The sequence below is a fragment of the Pseudonaja textilis genome, chromosome 1, assembly GCF_049901715.1.
Source record: "Pseudonaja textilis isolate UNSWEBS1 chromosome 1, rPseTex1.2, whole genome shotgun sequence".
Taxonomy (NCBI): domain Eukaryota; kingdom Metazoa; phylum Chordata; class Lepidosauria; order Squamata; family Elapidae; genus Pseudonaja; species Pseudonaja textilis.
In genome coordinates, this window is record NC_141990.1 from 107,185,772 (window position 1) to 107,198,881 (window position 13,110).

Below are 13,110 nucleotides of genomic sequence, written 5' to 3' on the forward strand. Positions count from 1 at the left end.
TTATTCATCCATACACAGTTTTCAATTATTCTCCAAAATACCTGAAGGCAGGACAAGAGGCAATGGATGGAAACTAATCAAGGAAAAATCAACCTAGAACTGAGGAATTTCCTCATAGAACAATTAATCACTGGAACAGCTTGCCTCCAGAAGCTGTGGGTGCTCCATCAGTGGAGGAATTTTCAAGAAGAGATTGGGCAACCATTTATATGAAGTGTTATAGGGTTTCCTGCCTGCGCATGGGGTTGGACTAGAAGACTTCCAAGGTCTCTTCCAACTTTGTTATGCTGTTATTTTACCTACTAGAAAAGAGGAAAATATTCATGAGTTCTCCTCCTCTGCCCTTAGAACATGCTGTACTGCTAGAAAAATCCCCTCAGGTATCTCTGAAGCAGTGAAGATAGAGGAAAATAGTACAAAATCCTCTTTCTCTACCAGTGTGAGCATCTTATATTGCCTTATACTACACACGAGAATTAATCTAGGGCAATGTTATATCTAATTCCAATTCAGTGAGATATATAGTAGTCCTGTTGTCTTTCTTTGAAGATGCTGAGATTGAATTTGGGACCAGCTGCATGCATAACAAGTTCCTAAGATAGATTTAACAAAAACAGTGGGCTACACTTTCATATAAGTAAGTAAACAATATGTTTTTTCCTCTATAGTAGCAAATTCTTCACACAGAATTGAATGTTTTACCTTCCAGAAGTTGCATATATCTTTGCATATATCTTTACTGCGTATCTATGTTTTTTGCCTCTTACCCCCCCACCAAAACCCCAGAATGACTTCTTTTTTTAAAAAAAATGTTTTACAGGATACCACTTTTCACACCTTCTTGTATACAGAGTTGAAAAAATACCTTGCAAGAACTGTAGCAGTGTGTTAAATTTCGTATATATATGCTTGCACTGGCACGAAGCCGAAAGCACCAGCCTGAGGATGGCGAGTGGGACCTCACCAAAATGTCACCGAGATACTCTTAATCTTACACGGGAAAAGACCCGAACACACCCAGACCTACATATATATATATACATATACATATACATAACATATACATATACATATATATATATGTGTGTGTGTGTGTGTGTGTGTGTGTGTGTGTGTGTGTGTATGGCATTCGGCTTTGTTCGGGTATTTTCCCACATCGTAGTTGTGCTTTTAAAGTTGTAGCAATGTTTCAGCAGAATCTCATCTGCCATCATCATATATATATTCTAGATTATACTCATATACATTTACACACTGATATTTTAAATCCTCAGATGGTTGCAAAATTATTTAATTGCAAGATGTTAAGATTCAATCTGACCCCAATTCAGCAAGATTTTAAAATTGGAAAAGGAATAAAATGAAATGAATCAAATTTTTGCCCTGGTTGCATATGATGCTTTTTGGAATGAAAACTCAATTGCATTTATCAAAGGCTAAATTCAATATTCAGCCCAGAAAGGTTGCCCTTAAAATATGCAATGCACCAATTATAATTTGATGTATGTGTTCAATGTGGATGAATTTCACTACTGAAGATTAAGCCCAAGTTTAATTTATTTGGGGCCTCTGAAATTCAGATGTTGCTATTTGGAAATATGCTGTCTTTCTTCTTTTACATTGTAGTGGCTTTTAGTATTTCATTGTTTGTGACTTTCTTAGAAGCATGCTCTCTTCACAGTGGAACTGTAGTAGCTTGTTACAGAAACACTATGAATGTGTGAATATTAAAAGTATGTATTGTGTAGGAAAGTGCTGCCTAGTAAAATGATTTTTGCATACAATGTGACATGTTTATTTGCATTCAGCCACTGGTTCCCTTTCCAAAACAGGCTTCAACAAGTTAATGGTTTTGCTCCTGGTGTGGGCTGGTTGATGATATGTCAGACCTATCATCCTTATCTTTATGCTTCTAGATGCTAATTTTATTTGCTAGCAATGAATATAGATGCTGGTATGTGCTGTCAGAAAGGACAACATGGTCCTGCATAAGCCGACAAAAAAACCCCATATAACTTCATTAAGCAATAAAAACTGTGCTGTAATAGCAATAGCACTTAGACTTATACACTACTTCATAGAGCTTTACAGCCCTCTCTAAGCAGTTTACAGAGTCAGCATATTTCCCCGAACAATCTGGGTCCTCATTTTACCCACCTTGGAAGGATCAACGGCTGAGTCAACCTTGAGCCATTCAGAATCAAACTCCTGGAGTGAACACTTATTTGGCCCTGCAGTAATGCATTCTGGTGGGGTTAACAACAAAAATAGAACTTCCTTACCCCATAAATAATATGCATTATTTTCTTTCTTGTTCTATGTCTTCTCTGTTATAATTTTCATATAGTTCGGTTTCTGATTATCCAATTGTATATGTGGGCTGTGGCCTATACTTTAGCATTCACAGTTAATGTGAAAGTAATAGAATAAATTGTGTAAGGAAACTATAATAGACCCTAATGAAGAAATACAGTGGGTGGAACTGCTAATACATGGGGTGCTATTAGAAGAGCAACTCAGAGGGATCATTTCCCGATTCCCTCGCAACCCTTTAAGTGTCCTCAACTTGCTATTTGTCTGTGGGGAGATGATGGAGGGAGGTTACAATTCTTAGGAGCAAACTTTGAGCATATACATGCTGAGAAGGTAATGAATAGAAGAAACAACAATCACACAACTTTGAATGCTGCTATAAAAAAATCGAACTTAAGATGCCTACTTTTGATCTTTAAATAACTTGGTTATTCAACAGTGTGTGATCAGATCTCCATTTGTACAACTTGATTCCCTCTAACAGTCTTCCATGGATACCTTCTCTTAATTCTTCTACAGTAGACTTGGAGGTAGATGGGGAATGCAGGTTCTGGGTAGATAGAAAGTAAAAGAGAATCTTTTCTGTGGGCAGATGCCATTTATAGCATAAAACTGTACATAGAAACATATATGCGATGGGGATATAGGCACAAAAATACAACTGGTTGAGAAAAAGCATGCCTAGCAATGCTTGATATTAGAAGAGAAACTTTGTTTGCAAAAAAGAACATATTCTAGGGAACGCTCGAAAATGAGCAAATCTATGGAAATCTCGTGCCCCTTGGAAAAATCTTTATTTAGTTGCTGAACTAGTAAGCAGAAACAACTTATAATGAACCCACAGATGAGAAAGTGTGAAAACATAATGAAAGAAAAAATGGTTGCCTTCGCTCATGATAACTTTTTCCTCTGCTTTAATTTTGGCAGGAACAAAGCAAGATCTTTTCGTGTTTGTAGGGGATGTGTGGTGTGTGGTATGTTTTTTTCCAAGATAAATGGAAGTGTGGAAATGAATGATATCATTTGTAATATAAAGAAAAATGCCAGGAGGAAGAAAAAAACCTCTTTGATAAATAAATAAGAATCAAAATCCAAGAAGGGGTATCAGCCGCTATCTAAAGACTACAGCTCTATGACATCAAAGATGGCAACAAAGAAGAGGGCTTCTGAAAAACTGGCTAGCAACCAATATAAACAAAAGGAAAGCATAATGTTTGATAAGGGAATGGAAGTAGTTTGATTAGATCAGTTCTATTAAAAGCACTGAAGGACAATAAATGATTCAAGAGAGGCAATCTGCCATTCAGGTTTGCACAGTAATCCACTTGTGGTCTTTGTCAAAATCTTTTGACGAGCTAATTAAATGAAGACAGTTATGCAGCACCAAGTGTTTACTTTTTACAAAACAAATCAACCCATTGACAAACTTCTGCATCCATATTTTCCCCATCAGCGATGTCATGGTGACCTTTCTTGATAGCATAAATAAACTCCTTTTTCCTCATGATAGCTTCATGACAGCTTAGTATTTAAATAATGTACCTTTCTATTTGAGAGACAGAATGCAAATTGAAGATCTTGGAAAGTCTATTTATTGTAATGTCATAGTGGATTCAGGGCAGCCTCCAATGATGGAGAACTATTTCTGTCATCAGGAATTAAATTCACGTGGACATTTATCACCACTTGCAACCTATACATTCTATTTCCTTTCTCTTTCAGCTCTTTTCCTAAAACCCAACAAGGCATTAAGGTGGAGAGGGAGTATCCTCTTTATTGAAAAGCAGGGTGGGATTCTACAGATTTGCACCTATTTGCTAGAACTGGTTGTTAACATTCTAAGCAGTCTGGAGAACCGGCTGTTAGAAGAAATTACTGGCCTAATCCTGTAAGGAAGGCAGGAAGGAAACATTCTGGTGTTGTTTGTAGAAACTGCCTCTCCGTTAACTCTTTTTACATTCTTGGCAGGACAAGACTTCCTGCCTCTGGAACTTCTCTGGAGTTTTTTTTCCCTCCTTTGCTGGTACTTTGCTTGTGCAGAGTGACCATTCAAAGTTACAATGGCACTGAAAAAAGTGACTTATAACCATTTTTCACACTTACGACTATTGCAGTCACGAGAGGCTAGGCAAGGAGATGCATGTCTCGATGTGAGTGATGTTGAGTTGGCCAAGCCCAGCCAGTCACATTACCACCAATCCATGCCCACATAACCGGTTGTTTAAAAAATTGAATCTCACTCTTGTTTAAAAGCATATGATTTTTTATCTTGTTCTTTCATTTCCATTGTCCAATGATAACTGATTTCATTACTCAGGTGAGCAAAAAAGGCATAGTTTTATGACGTACACGCTAAAACATCAATTTGTTAGTATTCTCTTTGATCATCTTAGACTATTAAAATAGGGCACCTCTTCTCTTTTGACCTATTGATAGGTTTGTTTTTTTGCTTTCCTGAGGAAGAAGTCTTCAATCCCTACATACTTTCATCATTGTCAAAGAAATCAGTGTATCCACAGGGAACAATTATGCATTTCCATTCTTAGAAGTTTCAAAGAGTCAATGAGAAAGCTTATTTCTAGGTTACGTCAGTGCCTGAAGTCAAAAGCAATTTTATTTTTAGTGCTCCATTGTGAAGTTCACTAACTTTCTCCATGAAAATTATGAGGAGTACTCAGTTTTGTGAATAATAGCCAACATGATCTTGATTCAGCTAGTAGAACCATTCTAATTACTACAATACCTATAGTAAATGGGACTCTGAGGAGTGAATGAGAAAGCTATGTGGCTTAATGAAATTTGTGGTTTTGTACTCTGTAAGTCTAGGTACATTCTACAATTTACAAAAAAAAAAAAATGTTTTTGCCATATTTGAGTGCATTTTATCTCAGGAAGTAATATTAAAGAGTTTTAGCCCAGCTATACTTCAAGGCAAATAAAAGTAGCATTGAAAGTTGGACTGAAATGGTGTCTGCCATTTGGAATTGCACACATTTTCCTCCTTTTTGCCAAATCTGACTCTGCTTCCATGTTATCTTTGAATGACTCTGCACCTGCTTCCCAGACATACTGACTACTCCCAAGAGTACAACCCAGCCAGAATCCAAATGATCCCAGACCTTTGAAGATTTCCTCCGTGTAAAATGTATCTCCAGTGCAAGAGAAAATACAAACATGTTTACTGTTCACTGCCAAATTCAATAGAATAAGAAAGATGGATTTTTATTATTTCTCATTTCACTGATTTGGCTGTCCAGAGAAGAGTTGCATAACAAGAAAAGAACAGAGAAAAGCTCTTATTCTTGAGTGGGTATCATGCAAGGATAATTGTGAAATTTGCTCTTTCTGATTCTTCTTCCTTTTTTGCTTAGTTTTTTATTCTATGAAAAAAAACTGTATCAGAAATATGGTTGAACCCAAACATTAAATATAAAGGACCAGCTTATTCCTATAGTATGTATTCTTTTTTGAAATAATGTTTTATAGTAGCAAATTAATTGACAAAAGAAAAATAGCACACAGAAGTACAATTGATACAAGGAGGAGGAGGATGCTAAATTCTATTGAAGAAAGCATTTTTTCTCAAGTTTATCACATTGGTATAATTTTGACTTCCTTGCTCTTTCTTGCAAAAACAAAAACAAAAACCAAACAAATTTAAAAGTTGATAGGCTGCATATATCAGTAATTGATTTTAGCACATTTAATGTGTAAATTTGTCATTACAATTTTATGTAATATTTTGGGGTATCCCCCACATATGAAAGATCCACTTCTTGATGACTTGATAGAGCTTAAATACTGGATCCAATCAAGCAGAATATGCATATTGTTTAACCACAAGTGAATTATCTAAAATCATGAAAAAACAGTTGTGTACATTTCATTCCTAAATTACAACCTATGCAAGTGGATACCTTCCTATTTTAATTCCATTTCCAACAAGGCAAGGCCATCCAAGCCTTATTCAATATTGTCAATATTTGCACCTCCTTAAAGAAATCATACCTATTCTTATACAGGCTCTCACTGTAACTGAGGAATCCCCAGAAACTATCTATTTTAATTAAGGAGTTGATGACCTGATCCAATAGATACAATGGGATGTTTACACTGTCTCCATAGTACTGCCTTCACTTCAGATATAAAATAGCTTCATATTCCTATTTAAAATATAAGACAATATCAAATTATCCTAATCCAAATGTTCAAAAGAATAATAGACCAATTAATCTTATTTTACTGTGTTAAAAAATAGAGAAAAGTTCAAATTTGGCAGTTGAGAATCTAGACATCTTCTATCAAGGGGAGCCCCCCGCAAACCCCCTCCAACCTAAAATCCTAAACCCTACACATTCATTTAGAAAATAGCAAGACAGAATTACAAATTTACATGCAATGGAATTAGGAAATTAAGTTTCTGCCTTAACTATGAATCATAACACAACAATGATGTATAACAAAATCTTATATGTTACTGCTCCTACAGTGGTATTTTTAGTGTTTTCAGAGTTTTAAACAATACAGACAAGGAATGCTAAAATCAGGTTGAAATAGAAAGAAAGATGGCATCCTTGATAAGACTGTGACATGGTATTAACCACATGATGATAACTCTTGAGTATAGCATGTAATAATGAGTAAATCAATGAATATTCAGTCCAGACTATAAACCTATGGGGAAACATTGTTGTGCCCTTCAGAAGTATCTCAAAACTGTATTGAAAGCTCAAAGAGAAGAAGAAGAAGAAGAAGAAGAAGAAGAAGAAGAAGAAGAAGAAGAAGAAGAAGAAGAAGAAGAAGAAGAAGAAGAAGAAGAAGAAGAAGAAGAAGAAGAAGAAGAAGAAGAAGAAGAAGAAGAAGAAGAAGAAGAAGAAGAAGAAGAAAGCTGCTGGATTCTGTCTGTATGAAAGCAACTGTATCAGTTAAAAATCTAACATTATCATGTTGTCTAAATTCAGCCTCAGATGGTTGACCAATCACTGAAAAATCTGTGTTATAGATTTTATTTATGACATAGCCCCATGTCTGGTGTTGAAGTAACTGTTAAAATCTTAATCTCCACTTTTATCAAAGAAACATATCTGTAATTGGAAAGATGGTAAGACTCATGTTTTACTTATGTAATATTTACCTAACTGAAACTAAGGAGTAAGAATCTATTTTAAAACATTTCCAAATGTATAGCAGTAAAACAAAGTATAGAAGATAACTGAGTACAGTTTCTTGTTCTCTCTTCTCAACCTCGATAAGCTGTGTCATTATGGCAGGGGTTTGAAAGTAGAAAAAGGCCAGAAATGCATACTAAGTGCATACTAAATGCATACTAAATATATACTTCAGCAGAGTTTCCCTAGTTGTGAAGATCATCCCATCTGCCCAGCTAAAGGAAACAAGCACCTATCTCAAGCAGTAGCCGTATAGGAAAATGGTGGAGGTGGATGATCAGTTTAGTGACAATGGCAAAGGCATTATTTCATATTGCATGAGAGAAAGTATAAGTATTTGTATTTGCATTCTGAAAAGAACAATTTGACCCATATATTGATGAGCGATTTCAACAGTACCATAAAGATTATTTTTTTAAAAAAATGTTAATTACATGCATTTTCCTATCAATATAGTGTATATAAGATCAATATAGTGTATATAAGGTATTTACATTGCTTAATTTGTTTAAGTCTAAAAGTCAGTAACTTACTAGTTTTGTTTTTATTTTCCCACTATTGTTGCTTGGCATTGCAAGTTAAATTCATATTTTGCAGAGATCAAAACCCTACCTCATTCAAGAGGAGGGTAGAATTCTTAAAAGATTAACAGTTCATTAACCTCTGGAATTTTAACTTTAATCCTTGCTCCTTTTTGTCAGAATATCACAGCCTCTGACAAAGTATTATCACATACCTGACAGTGATGAAATTGAACCTCTGTCAAACTATAGTATCACCTGTTCCATTTGCTGAATAAAATCATTTTCATTCAACAGATACAAAGACCATTCGAAAAATATATGTAAATTATTCTCAAATGAGGCTAATCATTTCATCAAAGCATGATCCAAAATAGTTATAGCATCAGTGCTATAGTGTTAAATGGTAGGAATGAAATATTAGAAAATAATCTAAAAGAAAATAACTTCTGTAGAGACAACATAAGATATCTGGGAGGCTACTATGCAACAGCAGGAAAAGGCATGGCTTCAAAAAAGCATTCAGCTGGGTGACAAGAAGCAATCATATGAAACCCAAAGCAACCTTGCCTGTTTCTAATTGGAATATTACACATCCCCATTCTCAGTCTTAGTATCAAAAGATGACTTTTTCCTGTTTTTCCTCTTCAACCATCTGCTTGGAAAATCTACAGTACTTAGGTCTTTTGTAAAAAAACATTAGTTGCCTGTAAGAAATCCATTTAGATTTTCATTGCGTCATACTGATAGTTCATACTATGGTGCTGGAGAAGAATCCTGAGAGTCCCCTGGACTGCAAGGCAATTAAACCGGTCAGTTCTAGAGGAGATCATCTCTGATTGCTCTTTAGAAGGGTCAGATCCTGAAGATGAAGCTCAAATACTTTGGCCACCTAATGAGAAGGAAGGACTCACTGAAGAAAAGCCTAATTCTGGGAAAGAGTGAGGGCAATAGAAGAAGGGGGTGACAGAGAATGAGGTGGCCGAATGGTGTCACTGAAGCACAAGCATGAGCTTATATGGACTCCAGAAAATGGTAGAGGATAGGAAGGCCTGGAGGAACATTGTCCATGGGGTCGCAATGACTTTGCAACTAATGACATTTACTGTGACCAGCTGTAATAATATGCACGTACATGTGTCTTTTTTGTATGTGGCCATGCACACATACATGTACACACACACACTGCCCTGGGATTTTGAGAGTTCTTATCTTAGGTGTTCCTAGCACTGCATTCTTCTGGACAGATAGTTCTGATGATGTTCCTGAGATCTGTTGAAGCCACTGTCCTACCTTAGGAGTCACAACCCTGAGTGCTCTTACCACTCCTGGACCACTTTGGCCTTTACTTTCCACATTCATTCTACATCCTCTTCACACCCTGCTGCTGAAGTAGCTTTTCATATTCTTTCTTCCAGATGTGGAACTATATCTACCATCACCACTGTCTTCTGGTCCTTGATTACTATCATGATGTTTGGTTGATTGGCCATTATCTACCTGTCCATGTAATCTGGAAGTCTCACATCCTTAGTCCTGTTATTCTTCATGACCTTCTTTGGAGTATCTCATATGGACTTAGGAGATTCTAACTCATGCACTGTACAGATGTTCCTGTTACCATACCAGCAATTTGGTTGTTTCATTCACTGTATGCTCTTCCTGCTTGCATCTATCTTTGTATTGGACTGTCTTTGATGTCTCTCTGCATAATCTCAACCTTGGGTGCTATCTAGTGTGGTAGACTCCTGCTTCTGTGGAACTGGTGATAAGTGCCTGTTCTTATAGTGTTATCTTCAGTTCCTCAGTACAGTCTTAGTCCAGCCTTTTCCAGTCACTGAAAAGTAGGGTTTCCCAATGCCTGGCAGCTATTTGTGATGGTTCATCCTATACAGATTCTTGTCTTGCCATAATACTTCCTCTGTTTGATCTTTCTCCCATGTCTTCTGCTGCCTCAGGCATTTTCTCAGCAGCTCATCTTTGAATGCCATTTTACTATCTTACTACTGTTACTGCTTAATGTTCTAAGTTTCATCCAGGACAGTTGCCTTCATAGTGCCCTATTTCCACCTGGTATACAATATTGTTGTGGTCTGCCGACAGCCTGTGAAGACAGCAGCAGAATCGGATAGTGGGGAAGAACATGGGCCAGTTTGGGAGTCTGGGGAGGACTTGGACGAGGGTTCTGGGTCTGATACAGAGATGGGACCGGGGCCATCTGGGAGTTATGTGCTGACTCTGAAGCCTCCAGAATCTGACAGCTGTGAGGCAGAGGAACAAGGGGAACCTGTTCCCAGTGTGTGTGTGTGTGCGCGCGCAGAGCTGCCAGATGGAAAGAACAGTTAAGACAAAAGGGGCAACTTGGGAGTAAGGCTTGGAGGAAATTGCCCCTCCCATAAGATATAAAGGAAGTGCAAAGGGACAGGAACCTTTGCAGGAAGCAATGTTGTCACTCTGTTCAGATTAAACCTTGAAGCTCTGTGTGGACTTTGTATCTCATTTGGCTTTTTACATTTAATTTGGCATGCTAGTTTTTGGCAGCAATTTAAAGGAGATAAAGGTAGGTGATTATCTCAAGAGACTGTTTGGGACTCATTATGGGCTGGGAATGAACATAATTCCCAGCTTTAAAATAAAAAGAGAGTTGTTTGGATTAAGTGTGTGCTTAATTACAGCCTTAGGAAGCCTTGATTAGAACAAATATCTACATATTGGACCTGGGATAGAAACCTCTGCACATTGTGAAGAGCTTCCAAGTCTTCACATTGGCAACTTCCATGTCCTTCTTTGACCAGTTCACTATAGTGGAAGGATATCTGATGACTGGCACTGATACCATCTAACATTTGGGCAATTCCATTATTAGATATACAGCAGAAATAATGGCCTGGACTCAAGCTAAAGTAGAAGCTGTGGACAGGTTTTCCATTATGGTTGCAAGTCATGCTGGTCATTAAGTGAGACATCCAAGATCATTAAGTAAGGCCTTCCTACATTAAGTGACCAGATAGATCAGGGGTGTCAAATGACGGCCCAGGGCCAGAAGCATCACGCACAGGTTATGACCAGCCTGGCTCTGCAAAGGCAAAAAACATAATGTCACATGATGTCATGTGACACAATCAAGTTTGACACCCATGAGATGGATCATTCAGTAGAGTATGGTGCTCTGGGTAAGAGTTGCCTGTACTAGGCCTTCCAAGGCCTCCTTCATTCCCTGAAGCACACTGTGCTCTACTTCCCATATTCAGATCCCCCCAGGCCTTAGGCCTGGTCCTAAGGTCAGGTCTTCCCCATGCTACCACTTTCCCACAGGCTTTGGGCATGCTTCCCACCCAGCCACTCAGCCACCTAGGGGAGCCTAAAGCTGACTGCAGAAGCTGCCAGTACTTGTGCGGCTGTTGCAGCTTGCACTCCTTGACCTGCTCCCAACTCAGCCAATGAAGGAAGCCTAAACTCTGACTGCAGAAGCTACCAGCACACATGGGGCTATTGCAGTTTGCAGGTCTCAGTCTGCTTCCCATCCAGGTGCTCAAGCCTGCTGAAAAACAACACTGTCAAACAACAGCATCTGCTTATTCCAGATTGTTTGGAAGGCTTAATGGATGGACAAAAACATCAGACCACATCAGAGGTGGTATTCAGCAGGTTCTGACCAGTTCTGGAGACCTGGTAGTGGAAATTTTGAGTAGTTTGGAGAACCAGTAATAGAAATTTTGCGTAGTTCAGAACACCACCTCTGACTGGCCCCATCCCCATCTATTCTCTGCCTCCCGAGTCCCAGCTGATTGGCTGGATCTTCTTTTGTTGCCCTGCACAGGAGAACAGAGCTGGAAAGCAGGTTAATGGGGTTGGGTGGGAATGGAGATTGTACAGTATCCTTCCCCTGCCATGCCCACTATGCCATGCCTACCAAGCCACACATGCCCACCAAGCCACAACCACAGAACCGGTAGTATTTTTTTTGAATCCATCACTGGTCCACATATATGGCTAGCTGTGTGACCAACCATAATAACAGTATCTAATTTACGTATTTTCAATGTCCCAATGTGAAGAGAAGGGGGGAGGGGGGAGAAAAAGAGCAAGCATAAGACTGTTTCAATGCATCTTTCAATTGACTTTTTTCTGTGTGCTAGAATTCCACAACTTCAAATTTCTTCTGTTAAGAGGCTTCTGTTTTTAACGTGTTAACAGGAGGATCACCAGAGTATATTTTGCTTCTACAGGGACGGTACATTGGTCAGGAATTCAAGCCAGTCTTCTGGATCAAGCATTAATTTTAAAAGGATTACAAACAATGGAGGTCTGCGGCTGATCAAATAAACAGCCCTTGCCCATTGCAAATGCGTTGCGGCCAAAAACGCCTCCTGCTGGCTGCAGATTCAGCACCTGGGAGAAAGGATTTTAGACAGGCATCCCTCCTCCCCCCAGTTCTTCTCCTCTAAATCTCCTTTCCTTTCATCTCATCAAAAAGGAAACAAAAGGCAGCCTTTTTCTTTGGGTCATCCTAAATGCATGCTAAATTGGGGAGATTCCACCGAGATGCTTCTTTTCAAAATTCAAAAAGCAGTTTTGAAACATTCTGTCTTTCAGACATTTCAGGAGATGACTCTGTTGACTGCTATATATGCAAATTTCAGCTTTCAAAAATACAAAAAATTAAATTGTCTCTTTAAAGAGACCAAATCCTTAAAAAAAAAAACCAAGTAAACAAGCACTGATGAACACAGCTCTGAATTTTATTTCCATTTGGATCTTTTTATTGACAATTTGCCTTTGGAACTTTTTTCCCCCATGCACAATCTCCTTCGGTTTCAATATCAAAGGACAGGACACTCAGTCTTAGCTGGGCCACTCTGCATTCCCAGAAATAATTGGATATTCAAATATTATCATGCCCCAACATATGATCTTTATATACTGTTGTTGCTCTCTAGCCCCATCTAGTGGTCCAAGGGACAAATATGCTCCATCATATGATCTTTATATACTGTTGTAGCTCTAGCTCCATCTAGTAACTGGATGGACAAGTATATTGTTTGTAGCTGACTCAACTCATTTTTCCCATCAGCCCAGACTCTCAAACCAAGTGCATGCTGGGAAGC

At 38.2% G+C, this 13,110-nt stretch overlaps 1 long non-coding RNA gene across 1 annotated transcript in view; it reads right to left on the bottom strand.

Annotated features, from left to right (window-relative positions):
- Window positions 1-13,110, bottom strand: part of LOC148127748 (uncharacterized) — a 133,301-nt gene that overhangs the window by 21,169 nt on the left and 99,022 nt on the right. Inside the window, exon 3 of the long non-coding RNA XR_015741080.1 lies at window positions 2,720-2,863. This is a non-coding gene — a long non-coding RNA (uncharacterized LOC148127748). The remainder of the gene's footprint in view (window positions 1-2,719; window positions 2,864-13,110) is intronic.